The sequence below is a fragment of the Ictidomys tridecemlineatus genome, chromosome 1, assembly GCF_052094955.1.
Source record: "Ictidomys tridecemlineatus isolate mIctTri1 chromosome 1, mIctTri1.hap1, whole genome shotgun sequence".
Classification (NCBI taxonomy): Eukaryota; Metazoa; Chordata; class Mammalia; order Rodentia; family Sciuridae; genus Ictidomys; species Ictidomys tridecemlineatus.
Genome location: NC_135477.1, coordinates 11647357 through 11668718, shown reverse-complemented (window position 1 = coordinate 11668718; position 21362 = coordinate 11647357).

Sequence of the window (21362 nt, the reverse complement as noted above, 5' to 3'; positions counted from 1 at the left end):
TTTAATAGGTGCATATGATACAGAAATTCATTATAGGAAAATTTGGGAATTATAGGCTATGTTTCAAGAAGAGCTGCATGATTTAATGATAAGATCTTGAACTTTGAAGTCACAAAGGCATGTCTAACTATATTAAACTACCTGAAGTTCCCCAAACCCGAGTTTCATCATCATAAGACTGGAGCCCCTCAAGAGAGGTTTTTAGAGGCATATAGATTGCAGTGAGGAAGCCTCTTAGTTGGCTGTTGTGATATTCTAAGTGAAAAGTATTGGCCATAGAGCTGAATCCATTTCAATCACAGATTCGAGGTGAGGGACTTTAGAAGAGGGCACAGATACAAAGGACTTGGCAATTGATCCTATGGAGGAAGGAAAGCTGTAAAACTCAGTTTAGAAACAAATCTTTTAAAAACATACTCTAAAATGATCATTGTAAAGATTATATATTATTATTTTAGTATGGCATATACCCAGGGTTCATTCTTTTCTGACATAAAGGCAACTGTCTGATATATTTTAATATAATCATAAACTGTTGTACCTAGTAATAAGACTCAAATGATACTGAGAAAAATAATTTTCAAAGTTAGTTCATTTTTTAATTAAATAGAGACTCAAGGAATTTTTATAGAATTTCTGTATTTTCTATTTCTGTTAGTCTTAACATGTACTTCACATTTTCCAAATATTAAATTTTCTTAATAGCAACAGCCCACTCACTAGCATCTGCTTAGTATTTCATTAAAATTCTTCTGCAAATGATGCCACTGTGTTTTTTATTTCTTTATTTGTTCTGATGGTAGGAAAACATTTAAATCAAGTAAATGGCATTTAAATTTCAGAAAGTTGGAAACTTACTACTTAAATGCGAAGAAGCTGACATCCATATTTAGTTAAGTAACTGTAACAGACTATTTAATATGTAGAAAATTGTACAGCTGCATTTAAACCTATGTATATGTTTTGCCTTTACTAACATCAATAATAGTAATTCACTAATCATTCATTAATGTGTCTGCTAAGCCTAACAGACACATTCTCTTCTTAATTTTCACAAAAATATGAGGTAGTTTTCTATCCCCTTTTTCATGCTAATGGAAGTTAAATTCAGGAAGGTTTGTGCACAGGATCAAGTGGTAGCAAATGAATTTGTCCAGGAACACCCGACTCCCAGGCACATTTCTGCTCTTCCATGCTACATTGTCTTCTCCCAGAAATGAGAAGAAAATCCGAAAAATGAACTGAGTGATCTGAGTCATTCCTACATGTCAGCACTGTTCCAAGTGCTTCTACACATACTAGCTAATTTAAACCTCACAGCAATCATTGTGTGTGGGGGGGTTTCTCATTGTCTCCATTTCGTACATGAGTAAACTATATGGAGGAGGAAGAGAGAGAGGAGGAAAAGTAGGAAGAGAAGAAAAAGAAAAAGATGGAGGAAAAGGAGGAGGGGAGAAGAAGGAAAGAAGAAGTGTCACAGGGACCAGGAAAGGAGCCTGATCTTGCACAAGACACTCAACAATTCTCCAAGGCCTGGAACAATCGAGAGCAGTGACTGAGTCCCATCACTGGATGGCCCTGGGAACATTTTCCTGGACTCTAAATGTTTTCTCTCAGATTTGTCCCTGGCAAAAGGAAATCAATGCTGGGATAAGACCAAACAGCCAACGCCACCGCAATGCCACCAAAGGCCAGCTGGGGTCAGGAAGGAGGGTTTTAGGGTTGAGGGATGAACTAGAGGACTAGCAGGCCATAGCACCCAAGAAGGGTGCTGGAAAGAGGAAGGAAGGAGACACCCCTGAGACTGGTTGAGGTCCAGAAAGCTGACCTCACCTACTTCACCTTGTTCTGGGCTTGGTCTTGCTAGAATCCAACTCACACTTGAGATTCACACCTGGAGATGAGACAATTGGATAAACACACTGTGTTTCACAGTGGAGGCTGAGTCAAAGGATATTTAATATCTATTTCAGAACATATTGCACTTTGAGGGAGGTTATGTGTCACGAGCTGTCCATCTGGCCCTGCCAAACATTAACTCAGGTTAATTATAGGCTGCTAGATCTGTCATCCACATGATGGTTTCAGATTTTAAGATGATGGATTACTTTGTGTCTCTAATATCCTATCATATATCAAATGCCATTTGCCATCCTAACTGCATGGGTGTGTTCCACTGTGAGTGACCCTGAGGCAAAAAAGGAAGAGCCAACCTACTGCAAAGGACGGGGGTGGGGGTGGGGGGGGTGTTCAAACCCCGCTGCCCTCAGCGTGATGCTGAATTAAGGGAATCCGCGGGTATTTTCCTAACCGTGGACTGAAAAATCTCATTCCCAAGAAGTTGTTTTGACTTCTAAGCAGAGGATACTCTGAAAGGTAGACTAATATAAACTCTTCTGAAGCAAAATATTTGCTTTATGTAAATAGCCTTCTCAAAGTAATAAATAATTAAGGAACCTCAAAATAAAATAATGTATGAAGCTCTGAATTTCTAACCAAAAAGGTTTCCAGAGATTTACCTTTGAAATGATCTGCCTTTAAGGAGAAATACAGAAAACACAACCAAGCGCCCAGAGCTCCAAAGTCATAAGTGACAATTAATGGCAAGAATTCAAATGGAGAGGGTGAGTCCAGGAGCCACAAAGACCTGTGTGCTAATCCTTCTCTCCAGGCAGGCTTGTCACCTGCTGGACCTTAGATGATCACAGCAGTGGAGCAGGAACAACAGCACCTGCTAGGCGTTTCGAACAGAAATTCCCACCAAGGAGCCGACACCATTAAAAAGGGTTAAGTGGGAGACTCAGGGGCAAACGGGGCAGGCACCCTATGTGAGCTCCAGTTGGAATGGTTAAGAGAGACCAGTGATTTTGTTGTCATCTTACGAGAGTTTCTAAATAGAAAACTAGTCTGTGAAAATAGATGCCAGACCCATGGGGGCTATCACTGGGTGGTAGGACTCTTGGTGGGAATACGTGCAATATGTATTTATATTTTTAATCTATATTTTCTTATTCTCCTATAATGAGAATGTGTCACTTTCACAATAAAAAATGTAATGTCTGTAAAAAGTAAATGCAGGTTTTAAATTTCACATTCAATGTTAAAGAGCAACCCTAGATTTGTTTTTCAATTACGAGGCTCATTATTTAATGGGGAGCTTCTTTAAGATGGAAACAGTGCTTCTTGCTCATCTGCAATAGTTTAGAGTAACCAGTCTTTCCACTCTCTTTTAGTAGTTCCCCGGGCCCTACTCTTGCCAACTGGGGCCTGTTGTGCTAAGATCGGGATCGGCTGTGTGATGGGGTGTGGCCCAAGTGACCCTCAGGAATACAGGCCACAGAGCTAATGAAGAGCCCCAAGGAGAGGAAGACCCACCCATCAGCTATGAATCCTCTCCCCCCATGCCACAGACCTGAGGGCACGTGACCTAGGAATGTGCACCCAAAGATAATACTACCTTCAGAGAACTCTACTTATAGGTAAGTAACTCTCCTTTATAGGAGGTATCTTTGTGTGGCAGACTGTTTATGGGAGCAATTTGAATTGAACTTTAAATGAAAAAGGCATATCTCTGTAAGTGGTAATAATTTTAGTCATCTCGCTGTGGCTAGGGGTTGTGGAATTCATTAGCACAGATTAACATATAAAGTGGGTGAGATATCTAATAGCAAACGGAGAGGTTTAGGGGCCTTAATTCATCACTGAATGAACAGCGTGTACAGTATTAGGGACTATGAAATTTTTAATTTACACAAAGTGTCCAAGAATATAGGGAATAAATTTAAACCCAAAACAGATAATGGAGCTATGCCCTGCCTGGCTGGCAAGTTGAATTGTTTTTACACTGAGTGAAGAAAGCTAATTATCCCAAGCACAAGGAGACTGCTAAAAATAATAAGATTATAAGGAATAATTTGCTGATATAATTACAACAAAATTGGGTACACACAATCGTCAGATACATGTATTGCTTGACCTGGGTGAGAAAGTGAAATAAATCCTCCTTCTATAGCCTTCGTAAATTTGTTTTTATCATCTCCAAGTGGTGTTTGCACAGGCAGCACAATTTGCATGTGTAATGTGGCTGTACAAATTGACAACAAGTAAATTATTCAAGGAAATAGGCTGGTCGCGGGTCTGAACTATCTTGCAAAGCCTATTCATTTTGAAGAATCACTGAGACGTGAAGCTCATACATCAACCGTTTTCTGACAATCCTCAGACTTATTGTCTCCTAAAATGTCATTATGGCTATTATTTATGAAGCTAATTCATTTATTAATATATATTTAACTCTGACTTGTCATGCACCTTAGCAGACATTCTGTGCACTGCATATTTTTGAATAGATGAAAGACTTTTGCATGCTTTAATGATTACTGTAAGCTGCTATAGATTTATAGAATGCAGCTTTATTATCTACTTGCATTAATACCTTTTTATAACTTTTTTTTTTTGCTTAAGGCCATCAAATATAAATGGCAAATGACATATTCAAAAGATTGTGTGGAATAAGATTTTCTGAGAGTTTGTTGAATTTTAGAACAAAATAGGTTATCTGTCAGTTAAGGCCTAATTCACCTAAAAAGATGGGTATATACCAATTATGTTGAATTTTCCTGCAAAATATAGGCTGCAGTTTTTCAAGAAAAAAGAAAAGATGCATGATTCTTTGAGCTTTTTTCCTTGTGAGAAGACAGCCCACCCTTTCCTGTGCTGGAGTTGTGAGACACTTTCCACAGAAGCTGAATTTGGACTCTGCATTGGTCTACTGGGCCCCTGCATGGGGCCTTTTACACTGTCATCAATCAGTAGATGTGTGTTGGATGAAGGAGCAAACGGACGAATGGACCGGGTTTTCTAATAATGCCATGAATGGAATCGGTAGAATCAAGCATCTACCTAGAATAGGATTTTGTTTTCTGTGTTCGTACTTCCAACCTCTAGGAAATGTTTTGTGACTCCCAGTATGATTTAGAAATAAACCATATGTATATGCAATCCAAATGCATATGTATACATATATATAATACACATATATTCATATTATATACTTGTATGTGTGCATAGGAATATCTCAGTACTGGACATGTAGTGCTGCTGCTTCTTGTCACTGCATGAAGCCTGCTCACTATATGTGACTGTGACTTCTGTGTTTGGAGCGGGGAGTGAGGATTGGTGAGGGAGAAGGTCCTGAGAAATAAAAATAGTATTGATATGGTTGTCTAAGTGAGGCTCAGGCTGACCATTCAAATTTTCACAATATTTCTATGTAACATTTCTGGATTTGTATAGGAATAAATTTAAATCCTTACAGAAATAACCAAGAAGAGGGGCAACACAGGCAACTTAATACAATGGCAATTCACCAGTGGATTTGTAATTGTCATAAGCCAGATGCTTCACTTCAAAGGTAAGTATCCTAAGAGGTTGAAAGATGCCATTACCCGACTATTGTGTTGAATGTATTAGTTTTAATAAAGTAATAAAATCACCAAAACTTTGACATAATTAAAATCTGCTTTAAAATGCTGCTTGATCTATGCAGACAGAAAGTAGATTAGTGGTGCTGAGGGCTGGTGGAGTAGGGAGAGCGGGCATTGACCACTAATGGGCATGGGGTCTCTTTTTAGAGTAACTCAAACGTTTTAAAGTTTGCTGGTGGTGATATTTGGACAACTGTGTGAATAAACTAAACACCATTGAATTATACACTCTAAGTGTGCAAACTATATGGTATGTGAATTATATCTCAATAAAGCTATTTACCCAGTAGTGCTTGATCTATGCCAAAATTAAATATTTTACTATATTTAGCCAACCCCTGTACTATGAATAATTGTTAAGGAAATAGCTACCTAAGAAAGTAACTTATGAATGGAACTAAATTCAAATAGAAAATGTGATCTAAGGGACTGGGGATATAGCTTAGTTGATAAAGTACTTACCTCGCATGCACAAGGACCTGGGTTCAATCTCCAGCACCACAAAAAAAGAAAAAGAAAAAAAAGAAAAGAAAGAAAGAAACTGTATCTAGTCTCAAAAGTATAAAAAGGACACCCACTCTCTCAAAACTCAGCCTTCAACAAGAGAGGTCTTTGTGTTGTGGGATCAGATGAGAGAGAAGAAGAAAAAAATCCCTGTGTGAAACACTGATTGATGTAAATTACCAATCAGAAGATGGATTTTTTAAGTCAAGCTAAATCTTTACCAAATGCATACGAAGATACTATTTTTCATGTAGAATTTTATTGTATGAAACCATCAAGAATCTATTTTGAAAGAAATGTAATATTAAGCAGTCTCCCCAAATGTCCCATTAGGTATGGAAAGCAAGCCACACGCATGCATACAAAATGTGTTTCCAACTGCATCACGCCGGCAGGGAAGGCTGATGACATTTTTATTAGTAATATTAATCACAGGCTTAAAGGGAAAAACGTCTCGCTTTTCCAAGAACCATAATATTTACCTATTTACACCTTTTAAAATTTCAATAACTTCAACTTAGAACCCTTAACCCCCATAACCTTCAAAAAACAAGTAAAATGAAAATTAATAAATGTTCCCTAGTGTGCCATGAACCATTAATTGTATAGACTGAAAAGCTTTTGCCTAATAAGAAACACGCCTTTGGCAGAAATGGAAAGTCACCTGATGCTCATGATTTAATGATAAAAATGTGCAGTCAATTTTCAATGAAGTGAAGACCTATAACCCAGGAATATTTTAACTCACAAATTCGTGCAGATACCTGAGGAACTTTAAAAGGTGAACAAACTGAAGGACTGAAATGTTCTCAGCATGAATTAAATAATTCATTCGAAAGTGGTCTGAAGGTAGAGGCAACGGAATTTCCAGCAGGGACAGGTGTTCAGAGATGGATGTGACTGAACACTCCAAAGGAAACACAGGCCTTTCATTAATCTAGCCATGAAATGATTTTATTTGTTGATTTTTTAGAGGAGAGATACTATAACATTAGAAATAAAGACATGCTAATAAAATTAGTGACCATAAATCTCAGATAAGTTTTTAAAATCAGCTCTAGGCTTCACTATAAAAGACCTGAGCATAATTCATTCATTCAAATAATTACTTACTTACTTCTCAAGCCTGAACTAAACATTCTGGCACTAACGGTAGGCAGATTTGGGGCAGGGAGATATAAAGATTATGTAAAAATCACTAAAATAAGGTCTTGTCCTTGAGGAATTTAAAATCATGAAAGGTGTGTGATGTGTTTACAAAAACTTTGCCATTTTTGTTTGAGTTATTTACAGTGAGCAGTGTTTATAATCAGAGACGAGAGCATTAGGATGTTTTTTTTTTTTTTTTTGGAAAGGTATTTAAACAGCACTGAGTGAGGTGCACAGTTTAGGTGTTTAGAATAGAGATTCCCACCATTTTGAGGGAAGAGTTGGCCTGAGAGCCGGGGCTGATGGACGGGGTATAGGACAGATTGAATTAGAGAAGCAGCCAGGTGGAAGGTGGCAAACAGGGCCGGGTGGCTGCGGAGCAGGGAGCACACAGAGCAGAAAGAACTAGAAGGTGATGCTGGGCTCGATCCTGGGAGGCCTGCCTGGTCACACGTGGGAATTCAGATCCAGTCTGCTAGGTTGTGTGTATGGAATTAGCACATCGTCCTGGGCATGTCTGTCATGCTCAGGAGTTAGGAGCCATCTTCATTACTGTTCCAGGCACCTGAAGGAGATGAAGCAGGGCAAGGGCTGGCCATCTCCTCGATGGTCAGTTCAGTGTCCCTCCTTCTGTTGCATAGGTGGGCCCTGGGTGAGTGTTCCCCAGCAGGAAAGGTCTAGATAAGGGTGCGACCCATCTTTGAGATGGCCCCTGATCTGTCCCCACACTCATCACTCAGCAAATCCCTCGAGGCACACAGTGACCAAGCCAAGAGTTCTTTCAATGGAAGGACCAGCACCTCTTCTGCACCTTATTCCCAAAGCCTTAGCATGTTTTGGGATTTCAGAAAATACTTGTCAAGCCCTTTCCACAGTAGGTATGAAAACTCCTAAATGGATACATTGATATTCTGGTGCATGCTTCAGAACCTATGGCCTGTTACTTTGGTGACAAGTTGATCATTATGGACTGCCTAATGATAGCTCCTTTCTGGATCTGCCAGGTTTCCAAAAGAAACATCCTGAGATGTCCCTGCCTGCAACCCCCTGGATATTAATATACTCTCAGTTCTCCTCTTCAACCCCAAAGTACCAGGCCTACCCCCCTGGCGTATTGTGAAAGGAATAAGGGTTATTGAGTACCTGGCACTGTGCCTTTTGCAGACTAAAATTCACTATGCATGCTCTTTTTCCTGTACAGAATTTTCAAACAAACCACCACTAGCTACGGCATGATCCACTATGTGGTGTACTGTTTTGGTGACGAGTGAATAAGAGAAGGCTCTTTCACAATTTTCATTTGAATGTCTCCTTTTGACAGATTCTGCTGCTCATATGAACATTAACATATGCTTTCCTTTTCTATGACTGTCTGCAACTCCTTCTGTCTAAGCTTAATTCTTGAGACTCAGAATCATAGAGTTCAGAGTGGCAATGTAAGTCAAGTTTCTGTCTCCACCAGTATCTAATGGATTGAAGTCCAGAGTGATCAAAGAATAAAAGATGGATTGAGACCCAGACTGGCCAAGTGAGTTGCCTCTAACGAGCACTATTACAAAGTGGGAGACAGAAAGAGTTTTTGCCTTTAGCCTTTGTCATCATGGAGGCAGTGGACCCTAGTGATTAAGAGCAGGAGTAGGTGAACCATGACACCTGGGCCAACCCCAGCCCACCAATCATGCTATGGTTTGAATGGGAATAGTGTGCCCCAAAGGTATTAAAGGTTACAATTAGAAGGTGATTTGGACTTTAGGAGGTGGGGCCTCATGGGAGGTGTTTAGGTCATTGGGGTATGCTCTTGAAAGGGACTATGGGTCCTCATCGGTCCTCTCTCTCAGCTTCCTGGTTCACAATGGGCATGGTTTGCTCCGGCACATTCTCCTCACCATTGCCATGTGGCTCCCTCACCAGAGGTCCAAAGCAATGGAGCTGTTCAATCTTTGCAGGAGCCTCCAGAACCATGAGCTAAATAACCTTTTCTCTTTGTAAGTTAAATGCCTCAGGTATTTCATTGTAGTAATGTAAAGCTGACTAATTCAACCTGTTTTTATAACTAAATCTTTGTTGGAGCCATACACATTTATTTACATATTGACTATGGCTTCTTTCACCCTACAGGGTCAGAGGGAATAGTTACAACAGAGACCACATGTCCCACAAAGCCTGAAATATTTATTTTCTGGTCCTTTGCAGGAAATATTTGCTGACCATTAGTTAAAACTAATATCTAGAATATATAAAGAACTCAAAAAGCTTAACACCAAAAGAAACCCAATTAATAATTGTGCAAAAGAACTAAACAAATACTTCTCTAAAGAAGAAATACAAATGACCATCAACTATATGAAAAAAAATATTCAACATCTCTAGCAACTAGGGAAAATCAAATCAAAACTACACTGAGATTTCATCTCAATTCAGTCAGCATAGCAATTATCAAGAATATAAATAATAATAAATGATGGCAAGGATATGGGAAGAAGTGGAGATACACTCCTAAATTAGTGATGGGGCTGCAAATAGCACAACCACTCTGGAAAGCAGTATGAAGAGTCCTCAAAAAACTAGGATGGAACCACCAAATGACCCAGATGACCCACTCCTTTGTATTTATCCAAAAGAACTAAAATCAGCAAACAACAGTGATACAGTCACATCCCTGTTTGTAGCAGCACAATTCACAATAGCCAAGATATGGAACCAGCCCAGATGCCCATCAGTGGATGAATGGATCAAGAGAATATGGTACATATACACAATGGACTTTCCTCCACCATAAGGAAGAATGAATTTATGGCATTTGCTGGTAAATGGATGGAACTGGAGAAGGTCATGCTAATAAGACAGACCCAGAAAGTCACAGGTTGGATATTTTCTCTCGTATAGGGAAAGTAGACCAAAATAAGGGGAAAAGGGGGAAGGGGAGGGGGATGAAAATGGAGAAGAGATCAGTAGAGGAAAGGGACTGAAGAGGAGGAAGGAGAAAAGGGAGGAATGGTGGAATGAAACGGGCCAAATGATCCTATTGACATGCATGGACAGACACAGTGAATGTCATCTTTGTTATATCTACAATGTACTAATTAAAAATAACTATAAATAAATGGAAGGAAGACTGGAAAGGGAATAGAGTGAGGGAGAAGAGAAGGGAAGGAGAAGTACTAGGGACTGAGTGGGAGCAAACTGAATTCTATGCTTATATAATTATGTCAAAATGAACCCCAATATTAAATATAACTATAATGTACTAATTTTTTAAAATTTAAAAAAGAGACCACCCACACCTTTGAAATACACAAATAATTAATACCCAGAAAATTGACTTTGTCAGAACTGGATTAAGTCCTACTTCCATCATGGGGGAGTTAACTGCTTTATACCTCAGTTTCTTCATTTGTAAAGTGGGACCAGGGGCAGTGTCTATTTTGTAGGGTTATTGTGAGGATTAAACACCCCAAAGTACTTAGCTCACTACCTGGACCACAGGAAGCTTATTCATGAGGGCAGTTATGATGATGACACAGATATGTGTCACACTGTCATCTAGGGAACACTGTGCTTCAAAAATGTTTTGAAAGTTTGTTTTAAAATATACCTGGGCTCTGTTTTAATCAGGTAGGCTTTACATGGACACAGACATGGCCTTGAAGGAGGAAGTTCTTCTATTCACAGATCCCTAGAAAGGAGAAGCAGGGCAGGTGCTCTGCAGGGCAGGGCAGCAGGCAGGGCCGGGAGCCTGTGGGTGGGAATTTTCACGGAGGCTTCGTGGGACAGGCCAGCTGGGTAAAGCAGTTTAGGATTTGCTGGTTTGAATACTCCAGTGATCCTACAGCCTGTGGTCTGGTACCTGGTTCTAGGTGACTAGGGCAGGAGAATACTAGCCCTGAGTGATCCTGATAAAAGAGGAGGTGGGGTTGGGGGCGTTGTAATTTGGTTTGTATATGAAATGCGGGCTCCTGGGGAGGTTTTGACTGCTTAAGAATTGACAAGTCCTGGGAGGGTAGGTGGCCTTCTCCAGTGCCCTGAAGACCCCAAGATGCCAAAGCATCAGGAAATACAGAAAATAAGAATTGATGACAGAGTAACTTGGTGAAGACCTGTAAAATAAATATATACATACTCATATAAAACATAAAAAATATATGTGTATACATATGAAAATGTGAGTAGAAACACAAGCATATTTAATATATATGAAAAATATGGTTCTAATGCAAGTGTAATACACACACATACACACACGCACACTCACAAATTCTCTGCCAAGGTACTTTCTCCACTCTGGCTGTGATATGGCCACTCTGTGTGGCAGTTCCTAGACTGTGTGACCCTGGCACGACAGAGGTCCCTGGAGAGTTGAGAGGAGGTCGGATTTGGCGGGGGTTGAGCGGGGGTTCTTCTTCCTTTGCCATCTGCTCTTAGGCACTGGCTCTTTAACTCCTTTCGTTTTTTTTCCCACCCAGTGGTGAAACTGAGTCACTGCAACAGCCAATAATTCTTTAGGGTTTGCTGCCAGTTTCTTAGTTTAGGGGGAAATAACTCAAAAAAATAAATAAATAAAAAGTCAGCAAAGTTAAGGGAAATGGAGATGCCCGAAATGACTGTGAACAGTCAAAACTACTTTGGGAATGAAAATGAAGGTGGGAAATGTCCACCTTCTAACAAACTATGGTACTTCTTTATGTCTATTGTTTATTGTCTGTGTCCTTCTTCATCATGTTAGCTCCCCAAAGGCACGGGCACCTGACTGTTTTGTTCATCAGTGTAACCAAAAGACCTATTTCGTACCCTGTAGACAGTAAATATATCCTGAGTTGAATAAATGGCTGCAGGTCTGTAAGATATGGTGCTGTTGAAGAAATGCTCAGGTGTGTACTAAGACAAGGTAATTCATAGCATATCCCCATCCCCTCTCTGGCCCCTTGGACTTGGTATGAGTCTCTGTGGTTAGAAAGATGAGGTCTATGGAAACTGTTTTCAAAAAAAAGCTATGAGACTCTGGCCAGAGCCCTGGATCCCAGAGAGGAAAAAGTGATTAAATAATGGAGAAAAAGAAAAATTATGGGATACAAACAAACTGAAAAAGAAATGAAATGGACTTCTGGTTCTGTAATCCTCCTGCACATAACAACTATAAATTCTGGACAAGTTATAGAAAGCAGCTATCCAAAGGCTCTGGAGAGCAACCAAGCAGACAGACCATGCAGGGAAATCTGCATTTGGAGATGGGGATGGCAGTGGGAAGGCTGCCCATTATTATAACTCTTTGCTGGAAAGCAGGACCCGTCCATGCCAAAGAAAGATGACTAAAATTTGGACAGAAAACCTGTATTCTTACTGGCATGAAGAGCCAGGAGATAGGGCTTAGGTAATTAAAGTAACTGGAAAGTAAGGGGGAATCTTGGAAAGAGAGCTAAAGAGTGGAGAGAGACGTGGTCTGTATGAACTGCACAGACCATTGGGTGACTTCTGAACCATGTATGCAAGTTGCCCAGCTAAGCCTCAAAGAATGGAATCAAGTTTCTGGGGCTACTCACTGCAAGAGAGACAGTTTTGGGTCTGAAATCAGTTAAGCTAACTGCCTCTTGAAAAGAATCAGTACTCTTTGGAGGACTTTGAAAGAATCTAGAAGCTCTCCCATATATTATTCACAATTTTCTGAATTCTAGAACAGGAGAGTTTTTGACTTTCAAAGAGAAAGTTTAGATTTCTCTTTAAATTTCATATAGTTATAATTTTAAATTTTATTTTCAATTCCATATATCACAAGCAACCTAAAATAATAGGGTAAACATTGTGTACTTTCTACCTAGTTTAAGAAATAAAAAGTACCAAGTCAGTAGGACTCTACCAATTGTCCTTCTCTGATTTTACTTCTCTCCATGTACCCTCCTGTGGTAACCACCATATTAAGTTTTGTCACTATTTTAACTTTTTAATTCAAGTGGACTTATTGTTAAACAATATACAGTTCTAATGTTGCATGCTTTGGGACTCAATTAAATGATATTATATTCTGTTTTCTTCTGTGAATTTTTAAGATTTGATACTGTGCTCTCTGGCACTCATTCAGGTTGATGCATGCCATGGTTTGAATGTGTCCCCCAAAGTTACTGTGGAGGAAACTTAATCCCCATTGCAACCATGTTGAAAGGTGGTACCTTTAAGAAGTAATGGAAGCACAGAGCCCTTGTGAATGAATTAATGCTGTTGTCATAGTAACAGGTTTATTATTTCTAGAGTGGGTTTATTATAAAAGTGAGTTACGCTCCCTCTTGTTTATTCTGTTGCCTTTCTGCCTTCTGCCATGGGATGACTCAGCAAGAAGCCCCTTGCAACAGGGCAGTCTCTGGGTCTTGGACTTCCCAACCTCCAGAATTATAAGAAATAAATCTTTGCTCTTTATAACTCACCCAGACTAGTATTCTTTTATAGCAGTACAAAATTAACAAGATGATGTGCATAGCTGATGTTCATTCATTTTCATTGTTATATAATATTTTAGTACATATTGCAAGGTATGTTTTCATTCTTCCTATCATGAATATTTGAACGTTACAATTTTTGTTTTTGAAAAAAAAAGCTGCTTGAACTTTCTTGCATATGAATTTGCATGCACATGTATAAGGGTTTCTCTAGAATAGTAGACATCATGATGTGGTCCTGTGCCAGCAGCCTTGGTATTACTTGAGTTCTGTTTGGCCATGCAAATTCTTGGACTCCACCATGGACCTTCAGAGTCAAGGAACTCTGAGGGAAGGAACAGCAACCTGTGTTTTAGCCCTCTTGAAGCTTCCAGTGAACGGGCAGGGTAAAGAACCCTCTAGAAGGGGAATTACTAGAGCACAGCAGGTATATGCACCTTGGTTGGATGATACCAAATGACCACCCAAGCTGAGGGCATCAACAGGCAATCCCTTCTATCATTCCATGAGCTTCTACTGATTGCAACACTTCATATTCTTGGAACTTTGAACTTTCTGGCCAATCTAGTTGGTGTAAAATGGTTTACACTGTGATCTTATTTTAGTCTCTCTTGATTCTGATGAGGTTGAACACCTTCCTGTTCATTTATTAGGAATCTATATTTCCTTTTCTATGGCATGTCTGTTCCTGTCTTTTGTCCCTTCTTCTACTGAATTGTGTTTATCTTTTTATTATTGAGCACTCCTTGTCAGACATTTTGCAAATAACTTCTTCCAGTCTGTGGATTTTTTTTTTTTACTTTTAAATGATGTTTTGATATATAAATGCCTGTTTTTTAAAGTTCTCCAAGACATATTTTTACAAAGTCAACATAAATAATACCCACATGCATGCATGTAACTATATACATATACAAACATGAACACATGTAGATAAACATGCATATGCGCACATATATGACTATACCTTTAACATATATAAATACACAAAATACACACACACACACACACATATATATATATATATATATATATAGTATAAAAGCTATCCTTATATACACATAGATAATACTTATTATACTCTCTTTTCCCATATTTTATTAGTTCATTATAATTGTATATAATGGTGGTATTCATATTACATACTCATACGTGCACACAACATAACAATATAATTCGACCAACTATCATTCCCTAGTGTTTCTCCTTTTCTTGCCTTCCTCCCTCCTCTTGGTCTCCTTTCTCTATTTATCTCCCTTATATTTTTATGAACTCACCCCAACACACCTTTATTTTTCATTTTCCTCTCTAGCTTCCACATACGAGAGAAAACATACGATCCTTGACCTTCTCAGTTTGACTTATTTAGCTTAGCTGGGTATGCATATATCACTGTAGTATGCTGAATTTAATTCTTTAAGATAAATACCAAGGAGTGGTATAGCTGGGCCCTACAGTGATTCCATGCCTAGTCTTTTAATGAACCTCCATACTTATTTCCATCAGTACTAGTTGTACTAGTTTAAAATCCCACCAAAGTGTAAAAGTTTTTTTCCCCACATCCTCTTTAGGATTCATTATTGTTAGTGTTCTTGATGACTGCCATTCCAACTGGGAGTGTAATTTTGATTTGCATTTCCCTAATTGCTAATGATATTGAACATTTTTCCATATATTTGTTCATCATTTGCATTTCCTCTCAAAAGTCTTTAATTCTTATGTAGTTATATGGATCATTCTTCTATGTGTTTTTTTTTAATCTTGCTTAAGAAACCCTCCCTACAAAGGAAATGAAGATATTCCTCTTTAGTTTCTTTTTCTTTTTTTTTTTAAAGATTTTTTAATATTTATTTTTCAGTTCTCGGCAGACACAACATCTTTGTTGGTATGTGGTGCTGTGGATCGAACCCGGGCCGCACGCATGCCAGGCGAGCACGCTACCGCTTGAGCCACATCCCCAGCCCATTCCTCTTTAGTTTCTTATAAAAGTCTAAATACTTTGCTTTCATAATTAGGTGTTCAAACCACATTGGCTTTATCTTGTATAATGTGGGATAGAAATTTCTTGTTTATAATACAGTTAACCAATTGTCCCAGTTATAGCAAATATATAGATTTAGGGGAGGAGAATCAACATCTTTGTAATACTGAGTCTTCCTATTCATGTACATGAGTGTAATATATCTGTTCCTTTAATAAGGTCTTTTAAAAATGTATTTCAATGGAATTTCATATTTTGATAAATTTATTCCTAGATATACTTTTAGTTTCTTTGTGAGTAGTATCTTTAAAAGCAAGTTTATATGTTCCAAGTGTTTTGAGCTGGAATAGAAAAAAATAACTGGTTTTTATATGATGGTCTTCTAGCCAGTAACTTTGTTTAATTTCAAAACAATAGAAATCATACTATCCTTATATTTCTTGGCCATAGCAATTATTGGAAAGTATTGGAATATCCTCTGTAGAAGCCATAAGATCTTAGAGTCCCCCATGTAACTAAGCTGTCATCCCACAGATGCAAAAGAAGGCACGCTCCCAGATAGACAGAGTTGCAGACCCTTTTTTCCTGCTTGCTTGTGGCCAGAGTATTAAGAAAAGAATTAGAATTTAAAAATGATAAATGGAGATGTTACCACTAAGATGAATCTGAGATATCCACTTCTGAAACTGGACATAAGTAAATGAGATCTCAAACCGCAAGGTGGTTGCTGCTGTCTTGTGTAAATGATTGAAAAAATTATTAGTGGACAAATTGAAAACTATTCTGCAATGAAATGGGGGTGAGGAGGAGACTCTGAACCTTAGATTCAAGACACTAGAGAGGGAAAGGTGGAAATCCAAGGTGCAAAAATCTCTTGATTTTCATACAGAAAAACAACATTTTATGGTTTTTAACAGACATCTTTCAAAATTTAGAAACATCTGCAAAATATGTTCCTATTTGGCCATTTGAGTAAAAAGAATAGGCATTTCCATTTTAAATTGTTTTAAAACATCAACAGAAACAATGCTGTACATGTGAAAAAGGTTAAAGGACAACAAATAAGTATTAAAAGGGAACAATAACTCTATGGAATTATTATAATGAATATAGTTATATATATTTCCCATAGGCTCACATTAAATAAAAAACTTTAATAATATTTTACTTCACAGAATTTTTTAGCCAAACCACTATAGACATGATTTAAAAATGGAATGATGGTTATTCCGTATACATGAAGTCTAGTGAAGAGAACAGCTTTATCTGGGAAAAGAGTTCTGAAGATTTTGTACCTTGTATGACAGGATACAGGAAGATATGTTTAATGTAGACTGCAAAAAGTTTCTAAATCTCATTTATTTTGTTTATCAAATACTTACACAGAGCTTCCCACGTGCCAGCTATTATTCTAAGTGCTTGACAAAGAAGAACTTGTTCTATTGGTCAGGATCCTGGCAGGAAACAGATGGCATGCTCAAACTGGATAAATAGAAGTGAATTGAATAAGACGAATATTTACAAAGGTATGAGTGGGATTTGGGAAATGTAAAAGGGGATCGAGCGACACCCTGGCTTGGCAGCAGAGCCTTCACCACCCTGGGCCTGCCTGAAGGGGCTCGGAAGGGGGGTCGCTAGGGGTACCAGAGAGGGAGGCTTCCTAGTGGGCTGCAGGAGACCCCTGGCAACCTGCAGGGAGGGAAGAAGAGGGATAAACACCCCAACCTCACTCTCCTCCCACCTCCAGCTCTCCTGCCAGCGCCACCTGTCAGCCAAAGCAATGGAGAGCCTGAGGGCAAAAAGCTCATTGATGCCACCTATATGGTGCCACCCAGGGTATCAAAGCAGGATAGAGAAATGTCAGAGGTGGAACTAAAGGGGCAAAGATACTTGGTACACTCATAATAACCCCATTGGTAGGAACTCCTGTTGCATGCATTTTATAGAAGCTGACACACAGAGGGGTTAACTAACTTTCCAAGGTCATACAGCTGATAAATGACAGATCTGGGGATTTTAACTCAGGCACTTAGTTATCTCTTTTATCAAATTATCATACTATAAGCTTATACATTGTATTTTAGCCATTCTGTTTTTTTTTAAAAAAAAACATTTATTCTAATTCCATCTGATATTCTGAGGTGCATACAGATTTTTTTAAAAAGACCATGGTAATCCATTTCTCACTTCTTTCTACCACCTGTTTAAGGACTGGGAGGCATTTTTGTTATTGTAGGCACTTAACTTCCAGATTCCCATTATGATCAAAGATCATTTTAAAAATTGAGCAATTTTCATGATAGGCATGCTTCCCAGAAGCTTCTTAGTAGAGTTTGGTACATTATAGCTAGGAGAAGGTGAAAATTTCTACTAAATTATTATAGTAGTAGAAGGTGAAAATTTGATCTCAATCTTAAGGATTCAATTGTAAATGTGGATTATGGTTGCATTAAGTTTGTACACTTTAAGTCTTTTACTTTTTCAATAAAATTATGGGAATCTGGCACTTCTTAATAACAAGGCTCTTTTAGATTTCTTTTGGTTAATATGTTAAAATATTTTTAAAAAGTGCCACGAATTCAGTATAAAATACATGTGTTCCAGCAAATAAACTATAAAGCATATTTCATAGAAAAAAATCATGTTTTCATATTGATTTCTGTCATTAGGTTGGAATTCTTTTGAATAAACTACCTACCAGAAGGTTCAAAATTGGAGATATGCACAAGCTAATATGGCTGCCAATTCCACTATGATTTCCTGGAGGTTTTGTATCGTAAGTGCTTGTGTTGTTTTCTGGAACTTCTGCCTTCCACATTTACCGTCCTGCCAATTTATGCAGATGCCCTTTCTAGATTTATTCCCTGTCTCCCCACCACATTCTTCACACCCCAGGATGATGCTTCCAAAATTTGCAGACACACACACATGTACACACACACACACCCTTTGCAGTCCTTCCCATACTGTGTTAACCTTAATCATTTGTGCATCTATTTATCAAGCTGAACTGTGACTTCTTGAAGGCCAGGATCACAGACTGCCAAAGAGTTTCCACAAAGGTGTTGGATGAACAACTGTTACTGAACTGCTTAAGAACTAGTTCTGTGATTCTTGGCCATGATATGGGGACCAGCAGTGCCTTCAACATCTGTTTACATTTTTCTATGTCTGCTACCTGCAGAGATTGATTCAGAGGGTCACCCAGAAGCATGAAAACTCATATCCACCTTGCATTACATTTCACTAGCATTTCAATCTGTGAGTTCAGTACAAGCCTGATGTAACAAGTCTGGATCTAAAATTCCCTCTATGTTCCAGAATTCCCAAATTATAATAAAGTTCTTGGCATTTTGCTTGCTGCAATGCTCCCCTCAGTAAATTTACTTAATTTGGGGCATATTAAAAGTTATGTTCATGCTCAAAACATTAAAATTATCTAGGTCCTGTTTCTAATTACCTTCTTTGGAATACATGTTAAAATCAGAACACAAGTTAGGGTCATATTAACACAAGTGGGGATGAAAGTTTGGTTTTAAAAATATTCTCCAGGGGCTGAGGTTGTGGCTCAGCAGTAGAGCGCTTGCCTAGCACATGTGGGGTGCTGGGTTTGATCCTCAGCCCCACATAAAAATAAAAACAAATACAAATAAAGGTATTGTGTCCAACTACAACTAAAAAAAAAAATCTAAAAAAAAAAATGTTCTCCAATACCCTGAATTTTAATGAGTCCAATATGTGTGTTTGTCAGTTGTGTAGAAGGGTGGTCTTTGAAAGAGTGACTGAGACTCTCTCTGGATCTCCTTTGGGGTCTCGGGTACATTCATCAGCTGGTGCTATTTCAAGCTGTCACCTCCAGGTTCTTCCAGTTTTCGTACACATGGTCCACCTGCCTGTTTACCCAGGTTCCCCAAGTGATCACTACCACTCACTCACTCTAAATCCAGCGACGTGAACCAATTATTTTCTTTTATCCCATCCACCAATGAACATCCCTCCCTCTTCCTTTGTTTGGGAGTGGGACAGTGTCAGGTGGAGTTTATCTATTATTTAGCTGCTACACGTGGTGCTGAGGCTAAAGAGCCAATATCAAAGTTTCAGCTTTTCTAGGGCCTATTTCCCTCCAAGTAGCTCAAGGCAGATATTATACTCCTGGCCATGAAGTATAACCTTATCCCACCTGAGATTAAGCTAAGTGAAGACCATTCCCTGAGAAAGCCTTTCTAGACTCTCTTGTGGCCACATATGTCATTAGCATTGTTCATCTGGTGAGCTACTGTATGTGGAAGTGTATCATAAACCAGGAAACAGTATGTAGGGGTAAAATATGACCCCTAGCTAACCTGGAAAAGATCAAGGATATTTGCAAATCATTCTTGAAACTAGAATTCTTGTGAAGAAAAGGATTCTGTCAAGAGACTTCAATACGTTATTCAAGGACTTAAAACTCAGCAATATTTTCCTTGGTTTTCAGAATTGCATTCCTGTGTACTGAGAGTTCATGATTCTAAAAATGATATCCAAATCCTCACTTAAATTAGCTAATGAGTTGGAATCTTTTTCAGAGCTATTAGTTTGATTTTCTGGTATTTTCTGCCCGTTAATCTGCCATATGGCATGTATTTACTTTTAACATTAATGTGAACCAAAATTAATTTTGTTTGGGGAAATTTGGAAGAATTTCATGAAATCCCTCATGGTAGCTCTGTAAATGCCCTGGAGTGAAACAAACTAGGGTTGGGAGACATTAATCTAGATTAATGCTCTGGAGAGCACGTCAGGGTTCATCCTGTGCTTCTGCACTTTCTGTCATGGAGTGGAGCAGGGCAAGTGACTGAGTTGCAAATAATCCCAGTGCCCTGAAAATAAGGCTCGTTCTTGAATATTTCTCTGAAGTTAATTCTTGCAAGAAAATCATGACTCATTTTCCTCTCTTGGTTTATAGCTCCTATTTGGAAGTTAATAGTAAATGAATTATAGTTCATTTGGTAACTTTAAAAATTATAGAAATCTATCCCATGGTTTACTCAAATGAACAGTCGTAAGATTTGAAGCAAGTGATTTATAAGCAAAAACATAACAAGATCAGTTTTACCGTTAAAGAAATGCACAGTGAATTAAAAAGCGTAAGATGAATGATAAGGGCTCGGAGCTTTCCTTTGTTCCTAGCATGTTGGCAAAGCCTGTCGTTAATAACACTCAGCTTTAATGTGGCAAATTTCATTTTGGATGTTTAAAGTACTCCAGAAACATTTGTCTGTTATTCTTCCCAGGATTCCAGGCCCATGGGTGCTCTACCTTAGAATAAGATTGATTTCATTAGGAGTTAAAAGTAGGTTTAGGACCTAATGAGAGTCAGCAAGTCTTTTGGAGGAGAAATAGAATCATACCGCATTCCAGGGGCTTCCTCTCTACTGGCTCATGGGCAGACATCTCTCCTCGAGCCTTGAGGTGAATGAAGCAAAGAAGATCCTCTCCTTACTGCTTCAGAATGAGATGAATTATTCCACCATAGGTGAACCCCCAAGCTAACTTCCACCTGTGGGTGCAGGACAGTCAGCACCCGACCTGTGATGGAAATCGTTGCTCAGTGAGCCATATTCTCAAGGAGTTGTGTCCTTTTGATTCCTCCAATCCTCCCTAGTAATCTTTTTTTTCTCCCCTCTTTCTCTCACTCTCTCTGTTGAGGACTCATGATCTCTAAGCAATAATTTTCTGCTGTGAAAACTATGGGTCATCTCTCACCTCTGCTTGGGTGAAAGCTACTTGAGGACTGAGGTCTGGCATTTTCATTTTAAAAAATATTCAAACTCTAGC